An 18,466-nucleotide genomic window follows, 5' to 3' on the forward strand; every position below is an offset into this window, starting at 1 on the left:
TCTATCATGGCGGACTTATCCCGTCGTACCCTCCAACTGTGGCCCTTGCTGACTGCCTTAAGGTAGAAGGGGATTCCTTATCAGTGGGGATTTCCATTCAAACTCTGTTTCCCATGATGGAAAATCAAGTAGCTTCAGGTCACTAAGTGACCTCCCAACCTTTCTGCGCACTTTTAACCTTCCCATGATTGCTTTACCAGAGTGGCCAAAGCCCAATCCAGTTCCAGATCTTCCCCGGAGAGAAAGATGGCATAAAGTCCAGTCCATAACATCGCAAAGAAGGATCGTTCCTTACTTGACCCTGGCTTACAGTTACATTTAAAGTATATTGATAAATTGTTATTGTTATTTTCTATATTGCGGGTGCCTGGGATCCTCGAGCTGGAGGCTTCTAAATCCCCAGATATTGAGCTCTGGTTTTGGCTGTATAGCCTAAAGTGATGTGTCACTTAGGAGGAGGAGGGCACAGAACACACTGTCTAGTCTTCATATTGTTGCTTATTATCTTGTCTCTAGTGGTGTCATCCCATTCCCCCTTGTGTTTTGTAGAAAGTTTATGTTGGTCCTATCTTTTGCCACTCTTTTATTTCTTTTGGTTTCCCTTTAGTCATGGCTAGCTTAACCTTTTTGCTCCTATAATGCAAAGGGGCTGAATAAACCTGAAAAGTAGAGATGGCTCGACCGATGGTTCGACCGATGGTCGTTTCTCGGCAAACTTTGCATGTTCGCGATTCGCAGAACATGCAAACATATGGAGAAATTCGCTCCCGCCATATTCTTTTACATTGTGAAGAACTTTGACCCATGACACATCCATCAGGTGGTACAGGACAGCCAATTGAGACATTTCAGCACATGGACATATACCCCCTACCTTATAAATAAACCTGATTTGGCCGCCAGTTTACATTCAGTGTTTTCTTCCGGTTGGGACCTCTGGGCTCGGCTGCGGCTCCTGCGCTGCTCCTGTCGGCGTGTGGGCAGGAGACTATGTGACCGGAAGAAAGGATCACATAGTCAGAAGAATATGGCGGCGCCCAGGTAACGCTGGAGACCGGGACGCCGGTCGTGTTCAGAGGGGGTTGACTCTTCTTTGGAATGAGTCCCCCCAGAAAGAGGGGAGGCGGAGCTGCGCGGCGACAGGCTGGACCAGGTAGGATATAAAATGTGATGTCGGCTATGTCAGTCTTAGTCATGGAGGTCCAGATGTCGGCTATGCAGGAGACTAGTGCAGCCATCCCTGTCCAGGGTCATGTAAGTTCCTGAGAAGGGGGGCTCAGATATCACCCTTATGCAGTGCAATTTGAGCTAATGGGTTCTCTCTCCTCTTCAATGTAGGGAGAGAGAGACTCGACAGCTAAGTCTCTGGGAGACTCTAAAAAGAAAGCAAGAAGGTGTGCTATCTGTTCAAAAAAGATGCCAGAGTCATATTGCAGCCAGCCAGTCACAGGGGCAACACGTGAGGTGCAAGGTGGACTGATGAGGGGCCAAATAGTATAACACACAGTTCATCAGTTTACTCAGGGTTAGCAGATGGCCTCCCTGGGCTAACAGCACAGTGTTGAGGTGGACAGCACAAAATCCTCCAGGGCACGCTCTGTGGTAGGAAGCATCAGCCAAGATGGTGGTTGAGGTTTTGGAGCAGTGGGTTATTTTCAATGTCAGTGGAATAATGGTGAGGTTGTCTGAGGCTAGGGTGTCCTTCACCTGAATATCTCAAAGGTCCTTTATGCCTGGTTTACGGCTTTTATCCTTTGGATGAATTTGAATCTGTCCATTTCTCTTGTCCCTTTCTGGACTAAAACTTCTTTTTAGAGCTGACGTGCTGGATCTGCACCTTTTTACTCTCTCAGTGACAATATACTCACTGATCTCCACACTGACCTGTGGTCTCAACTGACTCCACTCCTAATCTGCCTAATCAACTCCTCTGCTCTGTCTCACTAGGCCTGACCTGGATATATATATAGGACCTAAACTTTATCCCCCTCTAGTGGTGGGATGTATAAATTACATCTAATAGGCTTGTTAACAGGGATTTAGCAGATACACAAATGCAAAGTTATACCATATTGTACAATGCAATTGTTACGATCAAAAAGTACTTTTAAGCAGTGCCCACACACACGTAGTGGTACGCTGCATACCCCCCATGGTAAAATGTTAGTCGACCTTGACACATTCTTGGCTCAATGTTGTATTATCCTGAAAGATATAAAAAAGGAGAAGCATGCATGCATAGGGAAATAATGCCATAACTCACATTCTCGTACTTCTTGTACCTATGAATGAAACAAGTTAGGCAAGCATATCTCAGGCAACAACAAAATGTATCAAATGGGGTAACACATTATTTTCTTGCATACTGCTAATAAACCGGCAACTAAAATAGTCTGTAAAGATGAGGAAACCACAAATAAATATCTCAGGAGGCTCACAGGGTATGAGTCCGTTCCCTGGGCACAACAAATGTCAAAGTGGAATATCACGGAGGCTCAAGTACATGAAAGTCTATCTCCGGGTGCGGACTTGCAAAACAGGCAAATAGTCCCTTAAAAAGTCCTTTGAGGCAAATATAACATAACAACAGAATATTAGTCCTTAATGTTGAAGTAACATGGCAGGATATTAACTTCTCGGTTGCTGGAGCAGGAAATCTCAGTAACGGACTGGTGGTACTCCTTTCAGATCTCCTAAGTGGCTTTGACTCTTCAGACCTTGCTTCCGGGGAACTTGAGGTTTCCTGAGTTTTAATAACTTCAGTTTCTGGTTGAAGTATTGGGGTATTAGTTTTAGCAGGCACTAGAATGTTAAGCCATGGGGTTAAGAACCATTGCAAAGGATCAGAAGCTAGCAATGTTTTTCCCAAGGACTGTATTGTTCCCTCTGGCTCAGTTGGTTTTTCCAGTTCTGGCTCAATGAGTTGAATTTCCCCTGGAACAGCTTCTTGAGAAGTTTCTACTGAAGTGTCCTCTTTAACCGCTACCCGACCGCCTAACGCAGGATTGCGTCCTGCTGGCGGCCAGGTTATTCCTCTTTGACACATGGGATCACATGTGGGGTATTTATACTGCCCTGGCATTTTAGGGGCCCTAAAGCGTGAGAAGAAGTCTGGAATCCAAATGCCTAAAAATGCCCTTCTAAAAGATACTCATTGGAATTTGGGCCCTTTGGCGCACCTAGGCTGCAAAAAAGTGTCACACATGTGGTATCGCTATACTCAGGAGAAGTAGGGCAATGTGTTTTGGGGTGTCTTTTTACATATACCCATGCTGGGTGAGAGAAATATCTCTGTAAAATGACAACTTTGTATTAAAAAAATGGGAAAAGTTGTCTTTTGCAGAGATATTTCTCTCACCCAGCATAGGTATATGTAAAAATACACCCCAAAACACATTGCCCTACTTCTTCTGAGTACAGCAATACCACATGTGTGACACTTTTTTGCAGCCTAGGTGCACAAAGGGGTCCAAACTACTTCTCACGCTTTAGGTCCCCTAAAATGCCAGGGCAGTATAAATACCCTACAAGTGACCCCATTTTGGAAAGAAGACACCCCAAGGTATCTTGTGAGAGGCATGGTGAGCTCATGCAACATTTTATTTTTTGTCACAAGTTAGTGGAATATGAGACTCATTTTCCGCTAACTTGTGAAAAAAAATTAAAACTTCCATGAACTCACTATGCCCATCAGTGAATACCTTAGGGTGTCTACTTTCCAAAATGGGGTCATTTGTGGGGGTTTTCTACTGTCTGGGCATTGTAGAACCTCAGGAAACATGACAGGTGCTCAGAAAGTCAAAGTGCGTAAATTAGTTTTTTTGCACCATAGTTTGTAAACGCTATATGTAACTTTTACCCAAACCAATAAATATACACTTATTGCATTTTTTTTTATCAAAGACATGTAGAACAATAAATTTAGAGAAAAATGTATATAGAAATGTAGTTTTAATTGAAAAATTTTACAACAGTAAGTGAAAAATGCCATTCGGTCAATTTTGATTAATATCACAAAAAGTTAAAATGTCAGCAGCAATGAAATACCACAAAATGAAAGCTCTATTAGTGAGAAGAAAAGCAGGTAAAATTCATTTGGGTGATAAGTTGTATGACTGAGCAATAAACCGTGAAAGTAGTGTAGTGCAGAATTGTAAAAAGTGGTCTGGTCATTAAGGGGATTTAAGCTAGGGGAGCTGAGCTGGTTAAGGCACAATTTTTGTCGATTTCTGTGTACTACGCGGGATTTATCCTCTTGGGTAATCTCATATGTGTCAGTTTCTGGATTTAGAATAGCAGAAATGGTGTAAAAGTTCTCTCTCCTATTTGCTATCAAGTTTACTGGTTCTATGTTTATTTTTTTAACCAGACACAATCACCAATTTTGAGTGGTTCTGCCTTGGCAGATTGGTTGTAGTCCTTGTGTTGTTTTTCTTGGGCATGTCCCATAAGTTGTTGAACAATCACTTGTGCGTCAATCAAACGCCTTTGGTCTTCAGTCACCCAATCAGTCTTTGGTAGGGGGTTGATTGCATCAGGCACTTGTACGCCCAAAGTGTGGTCAGCAGGTAATGTACTTTGTCGGCCAAACATAAGGTAGTAGGGTGTATACCCAGTAGAACAATGAATAGTGTTGTTGTAGGTATACATCAGCTAAGGCAATAAAGTAAGCCAATCATTTCTTGTAGCAGGTGGAACTGCTCTTAAAGGGGTTGTCCATGTTCAGAGCTGAACCCTCCATTTTCCCTCCATTTTCACCCTGGCAGCCCCCCTGACATGAGCATTGGAGCAGTTCATGCTCCGATGCTCTCCTTTGCCCTGCGCTAAATCGCTCAGGGCAAAGGCATTTTTAGGAGTTCCGGTGACGTACCGGGGCTCTCCATGGGGCTGACAGGAACCCCGGTGACGTCACCGGCACTGAAGCGCGGGATTTATCTCTGCCCTAGCCAGTAAAATGGCTAGGGCAGAGCTAAAGCCCGCCCCTCAGAGCCGGTGACGTCACCGAACACACTGCCGGGCGGAAGTCACCGCCCGGCAGTATGTTATTGAAAACAAAAGAGCCTGTGCCCTGCGCGATTTAGCGCAGGGCACAAGAGCGCATCGGAGCATGAGATGCTCCGATGCTAGGCTCAGGGGGGCTGCCAGGGTGAAAATAAGGGTATGTCCGGGCAACCCCTTTAACATTTCAATAAGAGTTTGGTTCATCTTCTCGCAAAGTCCATTCCCTCGGGGATGATACGCTGTGGTCCTGATTTTTTGACGATTGTGAAAAGTACATAGTTCTTAAAAGAGTTGGGATTCAAAGGCACATCGTTGATCTGTGAGGATTCTCTCTGGACATCCATATGGTAACAAGAAATGTTTCCAGAATGCATCTGCAGTTGTTCTTGCGGTCAAGTCTTTGACAGGCACAGCTACAACAAATTTTGTGTAGTAGTCAATGATGGTCATAGCATAGGTATAACCTGAGCTACTTGGTAACAACTTCACATGGTCCATTGCTACTATTTCTAATAGTGTTCTGCTCACAATGAAATGTAAGGGAGCTCTTTAGTCATGCTTCTCACCTTTTCCAACAGCACAGGTGGAACGTTCTCGACACTATTTTTCAATATCTCCTCTCATTCCGATTCAAAAAAATCTTCTACGGATGGTGGCTTCTGTTTTCTGCACCCCAAAGTGTCCTGATTGGTCATGGTACATTTCCAGAATGATTCTTGCATCACAGCATGGTATTAGAATTTGGTATAGACGATCCCATGTAACTGGGTCTGGTGTTGTTCTTAATAGTAGGCCTTTTTGCAGAAAGAGGTGTTTTCTATGTCTCCATAATTTGGACAACTCCAAGTCTGCATTCTTTCTGCGGATTCTTTCTGGGGTTCTTCCACTGGTGAAGAAATCTTGTAATTCTCCTAACACTCTGCTTTCATTCTGTAATTTGATCCATCTTTCATTGTCTACATGAGATTTTGGATCCACTTGTTGTTGAGAGTTGAAAACCTTTTTCCCTTTAACAGTGATGATGTCTTGATGGGCAAAGTTGTGGTAGAAGGATGGCATTTCCACCTCTTCCCAAATATCTTTTTGTGAAGTGGTTGGCAGACGGGACAAAGCATCCGCATTTCTGTTTTCTTTTCCTGTTCTGTATTTTGCAGTAAAATTATAGTTATCAAGGCGTGAGGCCCATCTTTGTTCCAACGCTCCTAACTTGGCGGTGTTAAGATGTGCTAGTGGATTATTATCAGTGAAGGCCACAAAGGGTGTTGCGGCAAGATAGTCTTTACATTTTTCTGTAACAGCCCACACGAATGCGAGGAATTCCTACTTGAAGGAATTGTAGTTTTGACCGTTCTTTTCACTACCTCTTAGAGATCTACTAGCGTAGGAAATAACTCTTTCTTTACCTTCTTGTACTTGTGACAAAACAGCTCCCAGGCCTTTCTTACTTGCATCTGTGTAAATATGTAATGGCTGTTGAAAATCCGTATAACCTAAGATCGGTGGTTCGGTTAATTTCTTCTTCAGGAGCTGGAAGGCAATTTCTCTTTCAGTGTTCCATTCCACTGGTATGGGAGTCTTCTGGTATCTTTTAGGATGTCCTCTCAAAAGCTCCAATATTGGCTCTGCAATTTGGGCAAAGTGAGGAATGAAAGGTCTGTAATATCCTGCAAAGCTAAGGAAACTTCTTACCTCCTTCACCGTAGTGGGAGTAGGCCAATTACGGAGTGCGGCTATCTTCTCTGGATCCTGTTTAACACTTCAGAGCTGACGATATGCCCTAAGTATTTAACTTCTGACTTCAATAGATGACACTTAGATGGTTTAACTTTAAGTCCATGCTTAATTAGAACTTGAAAAACTTCAGCCAGATGTTTCAAATGGTCTTCATAAGACTTGGAGTAGATGAAGACGTCATCTAAGTACAGCAGGACGGTTTCAAAATTTTTGTGGCCCAGACAACGCTCCATGAGTCTCTGAAAAGTTCCAGGCGCAATGCAAAGTCCAAAGGGGTGGTAAATGCAGTCTTCTCACGATCTTCTGGTGCCATTGGTACTTGCCAGTATCCACTGGTTAAATCAAGAGTAGAGAAGTAGGCTGAACATCCTAAAGCTGTCAAGGATTCCTCTATGTGTGGCAAAGGATAAGCATCTTTGTGAGCAATTTGGTTGACTTTTCTGTAGTCCACACAGAATCGGATGTTGCCGTTTTTTTTTCCGGACTAGGACTAGTGGTGCAGCCCATGGGCTATGGCTGTCTTTGCTTGACGGATTGGTAAATAGTAGGTGGTATAGGCCGATACCTTTCTTTGATCGGTGGGTGTGAACCTGTAGGGATGGAGTGTTTTATGATGTCTATTTCTCCATAGTCTGTAGAATGTTTTTTTTTTTTAATCAAATCTTTTTTTATTGTGACAAATAATGTAAAGTTTTGAAACAATCCCATGCAATTGTCTTTTTCCAAGATCTTACAGTTACATTGCAGTGTGAAATTACATGGTAACATAAAGACACTGAAATATTCCTATTACATTCATATATATTATTTTCCATATAATATAGAAAGGCGAGTAAGAAAACTCCCATAACCCCCCACCCACCCAAACATACATTTAACTATAATGCCTGGTTATTGCTTAGTCAAGTTTCTCAAAAATTACATAACTATTGGGCTATGTGCCAGCCAATCGCCCCAAATTTTATCAAATTCTCTTAGTAAAAACTCACTTTTCAGCCATCAACACATCATAAACCTTCCTTACAAATTCACCCAGTGTCGGTGGGTTACTCTAAATCCAGTGCAGCACCACAAATTTTCTGGCAACATATAACAGTCTACCTATAGCTATTTTAGCAAACTCAGTAGCTGCAAGCTCTGAGACATATCCCAATATGCATATTTTTGAAACACCGGTGTTTTATACACTCTATGTATAATAAAGAGTTGAGACAACTTGCCCTGCTCACTCAGGGACACCTTTGGCACTGCTTCCAGTATATCAGCCCATTGATCTCTCGGAATTTCTCCTACATCCCGTTCCCATTTAATCATCCTTGACAATGGATGAGCAGCAAGGAATTTCTCTAATAACAGAGCATATACTTGGGATATCAAACCTCTCCTGTTACTTCCCCTCAAAATCAGCTTTTGAATTGCCTCCACTTTCACTACTAACCAGCCAATCCTTATGGTGGTCTGGTCTCATATTCTAAGTTGGAGATACTGATAAAAGCAATTACGCAGGATATTAAATTCCTTCTGCATATCCTGGAACGACTTAAAGATATTTCCCTCAAGTAGGTTCCCTATTCTCCACACCCCTCTGGACTCCCAGTTCTTAGAATTAGAGAAGTGTAAGAACTCAGGCAATATATTGTTATTCCAAATTGGCGAGAGTTCACTTACACCTCCTATTCCTCTCAATTGTTTAATTTTGGCCCACATTTTCTTCATGAGATCTATCAATGGCAATTTCTCTTTCCTTAAAGTAACCCCAGCTCCTTCCAGGATACACATAAGGTCTCTCTTACCTAGCCAATGTTGTAATGTTTGGCACGTAGTCTCCTGAAGGTTGCCCTCCATCCATCCCTGATAGTGTTGGCTCTGTGCAGCAAGGTAATAAAGCCATGAGCTGGGCACCGCCAGTCCCCCCTCCGTCTAAGGGTATTGCAGCGTCTCCAGCTTAATCCGTGCCTTACCACCCTTCCATATCAGTTCCCTAAAAATAGTGTTGATCCTCCGGAACCTGTCCAAAGGTCGGAGCATTATGTAATATATACAGTAATTGTGGCATCAACACCATTTTCAGTAGATTTACTCTACCCACTACAGAAAGAAATAATCGACACCATGTCCTGACCTTAAGTCTAAACCTACGGCATACATATTAGGACATCGTCAGACATCATCCACAACTCCGTCCTCCGTCAGGCAAAACTCCATCAGACAAAACTTCGTCTTCTGTCAGACAAAACTCCATCAGCCCTCAGACATCAGACAAAACTCCGTCCTCCGTCACCCAAAACTCCATCAGACCTCAGACATCAGACAAAACTCCGTCCTCCATCAGGCAAAACTCCATCAGACCTCAGACATCAGACACAACTCCGTCCTCCGTGACCCAAAACTCCATCAGACCTCAGACATCAGACAAAACTCCGTCCTCCGTCACCCAAAACTCCATCAGACCTCAGACATCAGACAAAACTCCGTCCTCCGTCACCCAAAACTCCATCAGACCTCAGACATCAGACAAAACTCCGTCCTCCGTCACCCAAAACTCCATCAGACATCAGACAAAACTCCGTCCTCCGTCACCCAAAACTCCATCAGACATCAGACAAAACTCCGTCCTCCGTCAGGCAAAACTCCATCAGACCTCAGACATCAGCTAAAACTCTGTCCTCCCTCAGACATCAGCCAAAACTCCGTCCTCCCTAACTCAAAATACGCCCTACTACACACACTCTTCACCTGACGGAGCTGCTAGCTGCTGGAGAGGCAAAGGACCTGTGATGACGTCATGACCATGTGACGAGTCACGTGTGTGGGAGGGGTCAGATGTGCACAGCAGCTGGTCGAGTGTACAGAACAGTAGCCATCAAATAGAGCTCTGTACTAGAGATGTGTGTGTAACCTGCATGTAGCAGAGCTGTGTACTGTGTTACAGAGATGTATGTGTAACCTGCATGTAGCAGAGCTGTGTACTGTGTAGCAGATCTGTATGTGTAACCTGCAGGTAGCAGAGCTGTGTACTGTGTTACAGAGATGTACGTGTAACCTGCAGGTAGCAGAGCTGTGTACTGTGTAGCAGATCTGTATGTGTAACCTGCATGTAGCAGAGCTGTGTACTGTGTAGCAGAGCTGTATGTGTAACCTGCATGTAGCAGATCTGTGAACTGTGTAGCAGAGCTGTATGTGTAACCTGCATGTAGCAGAGCTGTGTACTGTGTTACAGGGATGTATGTGCAACCTGCAGGTAGCAGTGCTGTGTACTGTGTATCAGAGATGTGTACTGTGTTACAGAGATGTGTGTGTAACCTGCATGTAGCAGAGCTGTGTACTGTGTATATAGAGCAGTGTGTGCAACAGCATGTAGCAGAGCTGTGTACTGTGTTACAGAGATGTGTGTGTAACCTGCATGTAGCAGAGCTGTGTACTGTGTAGCAGAGCTGTATGTGTAATCTGCATGTAGCAGAGCTGTGTACTGTGTTACAGGGATGTATGTGCAACCTGCAGGTAGCAGAGCTGTGTACTGTGTATATAGAGCAGTTTGTCTAACTGCATGTAGCAGAGCTGTGTACTGTGTTACAGAGATGTTTGTGTAACCTGGGAACTATAAAAAAGTGTAAAAAAAAAACCCATAAATATTCAGATCACCCCCCTTTTCCCAAAATTAAAATAAAAGACACATCATGGGTTTCGCAATGTGTAAAAACGCCCATTGTATAAAAATATATTCCCCATACGGCAAACAGCAAAACAGAAAAAAAAGAGTCCAAATGTCCGATTCGCCGTTTTTGGTCACTTCATTTGCTACAAAAATGTAAATAAAAAGTGATCAAAAAGTCTTAAACACCCCAGAATGGTATCAGTAAAAAGTTTAGATTGCCCCGCAAAAAATGAGCCTCCATCCAGCTCTGTACACGATACCTTATATGTATAGTTTTTCTTGCGTTTTAATAGTGATAAAAAAATTAAAATATCCGATTTTTTTTGTCTCCATATTTTGAGCCCCATAAAAAAGTTATGGGGCTCAAAATATGGAGACAAAAAAAATCGGATATTTTAATTTTTTTATCACTATTAAAACGCAAGAAAAACTATACATATAAGGTATTGCCGGATTCGATCTGACCTGTAGAATAAAAGTAACCAGTCAGTTTTATCGCACATCGAATGTTGTAAATAAAAATCACGTAAAACTGTGGTGGAATTGCTTTTTTTTTTTCAACAGGAAGAATGGGCAGTTTTACCATCTGAGAAAATAAAGAGCCTCATCCACAACTACCACAAAAGACTTCAAGCTGTCATTGATGTTAAAGGGGGCAATACATGGTATTAATAAGGCTACTTTCACAGTAGCGTTCGGGTTTCCGTTCGTGAGCTCCGTTTGAAGGAGCTCACGAGCGGACCCGAACGCAGCCGTCCAGCCCTGATGCAGTCTGAATGGAGGCGGATCCGCTCAGACTGCATCAGTCTGGCGGCGTTCAGCCTCCGCTCCGCTCGCCTCCGCACGGACAGGCGGACAGCTGAACGCTGCTTGCAGCGTTCGGGTGTCCGCCTGGCCGTTCGGAGGCGTGCGGATCCGTGCGGATCCGTCCAGACTTTCAATGTAAGTCAATGGGGACGGATCCGTTTGAAGATGCCACAATGTGGCTCAATCTTCAAGCGGATCCGTCCCCCATTGACTTTACATTGAAAGTCTGGACGGATCCGTCCCAGGCTATTTTCACACTTAGCTTTTTTTTGCTAATATAATGCAGACGGATCCGTTCTGAACGGAGCCTCCGTCTGCATTATTATGAGCGGATCCGTTCAGAACGGATCCGCCCGAACGCTAGTGTGAAAGTAGCCTAACTGGGGCGTGTAAACTTCTGATCAGGGTCATTTGGGGAGTTTGTGTTGTGATTATGATTTATAAAGAGTAAACACCTTTGATTGACATAAATGGCTTCAGCCGACCACTAACCGTGAGCGAGAGAAAAGTGTCTGTGGTATAATTCATATTCTCTGCACAATGGTTAAAGGGGTATTCTCATCTTAATGATCACCAGTAAATCTGTTAATGATTTGACAGTGATAATTTTTCTAAATACATTTTATTACCCAATTCCCATCCTTTTTTAGAAAATAAGTCCCCTCTTACCTGATGTTGTCTTTGGTCTCCCCTGGTCACGGCCACCTCTCCTGTCGAATCCAGCCTGAACGCGCATGCGCCATGATGACTTCTTCCTGGCCAGTATAGTACAGAGGCGCGAATGCACACGCCGACTCTGTACTATACAGGCCAGGAATAAGTCACCATGGCACATGCGCGGCGCTGTGCGCGTTCAGGACATTGCGCGGCCCGGCCGGGAGAGAATCTTCAGTCTTCTGCGCAAGCGCGGCCCGGCCGGGAGAAGAATACAGGAAGTGAACGTCACGCTCAAGGAAGGTAAGTATGAAAAAGGGAAGATGAGAATACCCCTTTAAGAAATCATAAATTCTGCAAGGGTATGTAAACTTATCAGCACAACTGTAAGTAGCTGTGTGATATAAATCTGTGGAATATGGGAAGCACAAGAGGATGTGCACCTTAAATCCCATCTTTGTAAGGCCTCTTGCACATGGTCGCTGTGTGCCTGTGGTCGTATTGTGGACCACATACGGCGGTTCCGCAATACACAGGGCACCAGCCGTGTGCATCCCGCATCCGTGATGTCGACCCATTCACTTGAACGGAACAGAAACACGGATCGGATCCCCACAGAAGCACTACAGAGTGCTTCCGTGGTGTTTCTGGCCATGCCTCCGCACAGCAAAAAAGTAGAACATATTCACGGACCTATTCAAGTTGAATGGGTCTGGATCTGTCCCGGCCGCTGCACGCACGTTTCCCGTGCATTCGGGACTGCAAATTGCTGTCCCCAATGCACAGAATGGACCAACAATGTTCATGTGCAAGAGGCCTAACACTTGTGATCTGTGTGAAGTGGCATATATGCATTCATGCTGCATGTATTTATTAATTAGGGTTACCAATTCTGAGTAACTCGGAGTGACAGGAGATTTACAGAATCAGATTTTTTTTTTTTGTCGGCATATTTTGAGCTCTATAACTTTTTTGTAATTATGTGTACAGAGCTGGATGGGGGCTCATTTTTTGCGGGGCAATCTGAACTTTTCACTGATACCATTCTGGGGAGTTTAAGACTTTTTGATCACTTTTTATTTACATTTTTGTAGCAAATGAAGCGACCAAAAACGGCGAATCGGACATTTGGACTCTTTTTTTTCTTCTGTTTTGCCGTTTGCCGTATGGGGAATATATTTTTATACAATGGGTGTTTTTACCCATGATGTGTATTTTTTTAGTTCTTTTATTCTCATTTTGGGAAAAGGGGGGTGATCTGAATTTTTATGTTTTATTTTACACTTTTTTATAGTTCCCAGGTTACACACACATCTCTGTTACACAGTAAAAAGCTCTGCTACATGCGGTTACACACACATCTCTGTAACACAGTACACAGCACTGCTACATGCAGGTTGCACATACATCCCTGTAACACAGTACACAGCCTGCTACATGCAGGTTACACATACAGCTCCGCTACACAGCACACAGCTCTGATACATGCAGATTACACATACAGCCTGCTACACAGTACACAGCTCTGCTACATTCAGGTTACAAATACAGCTCTGCTACACAGTACACAGCACTGCTACATGCAGGTTACACATACAGCTCTGCTACACAGTACACAGCTCTGCTACATGCAGGTTACACATACAGCTCTGCTACACAGTACACAGCTCTGCTACATTCAGGTTACAAATACAGCTCTGCTACACAGTACACAGCACTGCTACATGCAGGTTACACATACAGCTCTGCTACACAGTACACAGATCTGCTACCTGCAGGTTACACATACATCTCTGTAACACAGTACACAGCTCTGCTACATGCAGGTTACACATACATCTCTGTAACACAGTACACAGCTCTGCTACATGCAGGTTACACATACAGATCTGCTACACAGTACACAGCTCTGCTACCTGCAGGTTACACATACATCTCTGTAACACAGTACACAGCTCTGCTACATGCAGGTTACACACACATCTCTAGTACAGAGCTCTATTTGATGGCTACTGTTCTGTACACTCTACCAGCTGCTGTGCACATCTGACCCCTCCCACACACGTGACTCGTCACATGGTCATGACGTCATCACAGGTCCTTTGCCTCTCCAGCAGCTAGCAGCTCCGTCAGGTGAAGAGTGTGTGTAGTAGGGCGTATTTTGAGTTAGAGAGGACAGAGTTTTGGCTGATGTCTGAGGGAGGACAGAGTTTTGTCTGATGTCTGAGGTCTGATGGAGTTTTGCCTGACGGAGGACAGAGTTTTGTCTGATGTCTGATGGAGTTTTGGGTGACGGAGGACGGAGTTTTGTCTGATGTCTGAGGTCTGATGGAGTTTTGGGTGACGGAGGACGGAGTTTTGTCTGATGTTTGAGGTCTGATGGAGTTTTGGGTGACGGAGGACAGAGTTTTGTCTGATGTCTGAGGTCTGATGGAGTTTTGGGTGACTGAGGACGGAGTTTTGTCTGATGTTTGAGGTCTGATGGAGTTTTGGGTGACGGAGGACGGAGTTTTGTGTGATGTCTGAGGTCTGATGGAGTTTTGGGTGACGGAGGACGGAGTTTTGTCTGATGTCTGATGGAGTTTTGCCTGACGGAGGACGGAGTTTTGTCTGATGTCTGAGGGCTGATTGAGTTTTGCCTGACGGAGGATGGAGTTGTGGATGATGTCTGACGATGTCCTAATATGTATGCCGTATAAACCTAGCTAAAAGCGGATTCAGGTTAAGCTCCTCAAAATCCAAAATTCTAGGGGTAACATATATTCCAAGATATTTCATTTTCATCACCCGTGGTACCAGATCAGAACTCGGCACGCTCAATTAGTGTTGACCATCTATAAGCATCAGCGCTGACTTCTGCCAGTTAATTGTAAGACCAGAAAACCCCCCAAACTTATCAATAAGGGACATAACGGCGTTCAGAGAGGAACTAGTAAGAAATCAGAAATAACCTCTGAAATAACAGGGTGTCATCCACATATAGAGCGACTTTATTTTGTATAGAGCCATATTGGAATCCCTTGATTTGCTGTGACCTTCGGATCGACACTGCTAAGGGTTCTATCGCCAGGGCGAATAATGGAGGCGACAGTGGGTAACCGTGTCTAGTACCTCTTTGCAAGTAAATGTATTCAGATATTCCTCCATTTGCTCTAATCCGTGCTCGTGGATTGGAATAGAGCACTTGGACCCAACTAATAAATTGAGTACCAAAGCCCATACAATTCAGCACCGTCCAAAGATATTTCCACTCAATACTATCAAACGCCTTAGCAGCGTCAAGCGTCAGCACAGCTCTATCACCACTGTCTTCCCCTGGAATCTGTAAACTGGTGTATAATCTCCGGATATTAATCGCAGTAGATTTGCCGGGCATAAAGCCTGTTTGATCCGGATGTATTATGGTAAGAATCAACCTAGACAGCCGTGTCACCAACACCTTCGCTAGCAGTTTAACATCTGCTGTCAACAGTGATATTGGCCTATAGGAATCCGGATACTTGGGATCCTTCCCAGGCTTTGGTATGACTACAATTCGTGCTTCTTACATAGAAGGCGGCAGCGACCCAGCATCCAGGGAGAATTCAAACACCTTAAGCAGTTCAGGTAGCAATATCCCTTGAACTACCCTATGCAATCTCCAAGCATCTAACAACCCTCTCTCCCTCATGATATTTTTCAGTGTCGTACTGCCTGGTGAACTGCCCCTTCCCTCTATCCTACATCTATCTAAGTGATCGTCAGGTGTACAGTTAAAGTCTCCCAAAAGCAACCAGGGCACCGATGGCTTATTCATCAACTGTATAGTCTCACCAGTTAAATGCATCTATTGCGTATAGCTCGTTGAAATCTCTGCAAATAGTGGAAAATACAGTGTTGTTTATGCGCATCTGCCATGCCCCTCACATTCCGCGCAACATGGTGAAATGTTAAAACAAAACAGCACTTTGCACCATACCGACTTGAGGATTCCAAAATCCCAGCGTAACCAGGCACATCTTTAAACACTAGGCATACCCCAGAGTCCCTCCCCACAAATAAACAATGTATATAAGTGCACACATAACATTTGGACTTACAAATTCAAATTTGGGGCTTCTACAAGTCCCAACAGGAACCAATAACTGTAGTAAAAAGATACTGGGCACTCTCTGACTGATGGAACCTAATAGTTTAATTAAAATACAACATATACACTTCAATAAATTAAGATAAGCATAATATTACATACAATTACAATAAAAATAGATTCCTCAACCTATTGGTACCATTTTAGGTCAAATTGATTAAAATGAATAGCCTCTGGGTGTTCAGGGTATGAAAAGTCCTTGAAAAAAAAGTCCTTTAGGGAAGAAAAACCTTATGATAATATCTCCGCAGAACAAGTTGTTTCAATAGTGGTGCAGTGGTTTTATAGAGCGGCGTCCCGCTATTACTCACTGTTTCGCTGCAGCACTGAGCTCCGCTGCTGTATTGGTCCTTTGGTTTTCAGGGATTTCTCCGGCTGTCCGCAGTTCCCTGGCTGTCTTTCCGGCGCCGCTCCGTAGATAAAAGAGCCGGCGCCTGGATAATTTTGCAGCCTCCTTTTCTCCCGCTGAGCTCGCTGTACAAATGAGCGTGTTCAGCTCTTACAGTCCGTTCTCAGAGAGTGCGCGTCGGGTCTGTTGTTGAGACAGAAAAGGTTCCAATGCCAGCGGTATTTCAGTGCATAGCGTCCAAGTATATCAGGGGGTCCTGGCACCAAATGCGTTTCGGGGTCTATTGTTACCCCTTCCTCAGTGGTAATGCCTCCCCCTTCTGAATCTCCTTATATAGTCTTTGGTGATTAGGTTACAATCATCAGCTGGGTGGGTTGGTTTCTTTTTTCAAAACCTGGTGTGGACCCGAAAAACACCTATTTTGTAAAGAGTATGTCTGTATTCGCCATAAGTCATTTGTTCACATATATATTCTCATGTCCACCTTTATGGCATATTGACTATACTACTTGCTGGCCAGAAAATGTTTGGTTTGTGTAGAACATACTCCAAAATCTGTGCAAGTCTAGTACAACCTGTCAGGCTTTGTATGGTATTTTCACTCTACCGCAATCTGACCTGCGGTATTCATGCGGTTTTGGAAAAGATTGTAGTTGTCCCCACCTGACTGTGTCATTATGAATTTCCACCCGAACTTTCTTTATACCCAATACATTCCATATATATGTACATCAAAAATATTTATATGTAAATAAAAAACTTTTGTTTAAAATAAAAATAAAAATAAATTCTTTTTTGAATACAATATTTTTATTAAACTTTATTTCATCCCTAAGATGTCAATTTTTACTTGTTTTTGTTAAATATTTTCTCATATAACTAGAGCACATAGGTATGGGTATATGGTTAAGTGTCCATCTTCGACTCTTTCCGCTTCAAGTGTCCTTGACGCAGTCTCTCAATTGCCGCTCATGAATATCCAACCAATGCACAGCCTCTTCTGGGTCTTCAAAGAATCTCGTAGAGCCCAGCGCCACCACTTGCAATCTGGCAGTCTGTAGAATGTTTACTGAAGGCATGGTGATGTTCTTTTATGACTTGCAATACTCCCTCTACTTGGTGTTCTGGTGTAGAAGCATTTCCCACATGAAGTTCTTTCCACCAGGGGATGCTTACGTTTTGGCCCGTGGGTGTGTTTTCTTGAGATCTGTAGTCACGCTGATGACGTCTTGGAAGGTGATTTGGATCAGCTGTGCAATGGGACAGTACTTGGCTAATGTTACATTGTGATCACTCAAGTTGAGGAGACGAAAAGGCACTTTATCTTCAGTGACGGTTAACAGGCTTCTTGCAGCTCTGACTAAAGGATAGTCTTCCAAAACAACTGGTTCCACCAAGGCTTGGTAGTCTTGACCTTGAATTCCGACTACAGCTCGGCACCATAGGAGAGTTTCAGTGATGGGCTTTAGAATCACTGGTTGATTGTCTCGGATGCGGACACAGCAAATTTCTCCTCTTTCATTGGTGAATTTCTGTTGTGCACTCAGTACGCGGATGGTTTGTTGGATTACCTTCTTAGAAGCAAAAGAAGCAGTAGGCACTGACTGGTGTAAAGCTTCCAACATTTCAATATAGCAATTCCTAAGAACATTCATGCCTAGGACTATAGGGGGGTTGTTGTTATTTTCCTTCACTTGCACTACAATGATGCGTTGTTGGGATAGGATGTTTTTTCCTATTTGAAGGGTAGGTTCCCAGTAACCCAGTATTGGTACAGGTTTGCCGTTACTGGCTATGAGACTCAGCCAGGATTCTGGTGGCTGGGTAAGTTGATTTTGGTCCCAGTATTTCTCAAATGCTGTTTGTTGTATGGTAGTGACTTGGGATCCTGTGTCAACTAGGGCAACAAAAGGAACTCCATTTATTTGAAGTGTCACTTCTGGACAGGATCCTACATATCTTGGCATCCAATAAGGATCTTCTGGACCTATTGATCTACCTACTGAGTGGTGGTCCCTGACCTCGGGGGTCGCCCGTTTAACTGCCAGCAGGTGGCTTCAGTATGGCCTGGCTTGTGACAGTATATACAGATAGGCTGCCTGGGGGTACTAGTGCGGTAAGGTGGGCGTCCGCCTGA

Source organism: Bufo gargarizans, chromosome 9 (genome assembly GCF_014858855.1).
Source record: "Bufo gargarizans isolate SCDJY-AF-19 chromosome 9, ASM1485885v1, whole genome shotgun sequence".
NCBI classification, from domain to species: domain Eukaryota; kingdom Metazoa; phylum Chordata; class Amphibia; order Anura; family Bufonidae; genus Bufo; species Bufo gargarizans.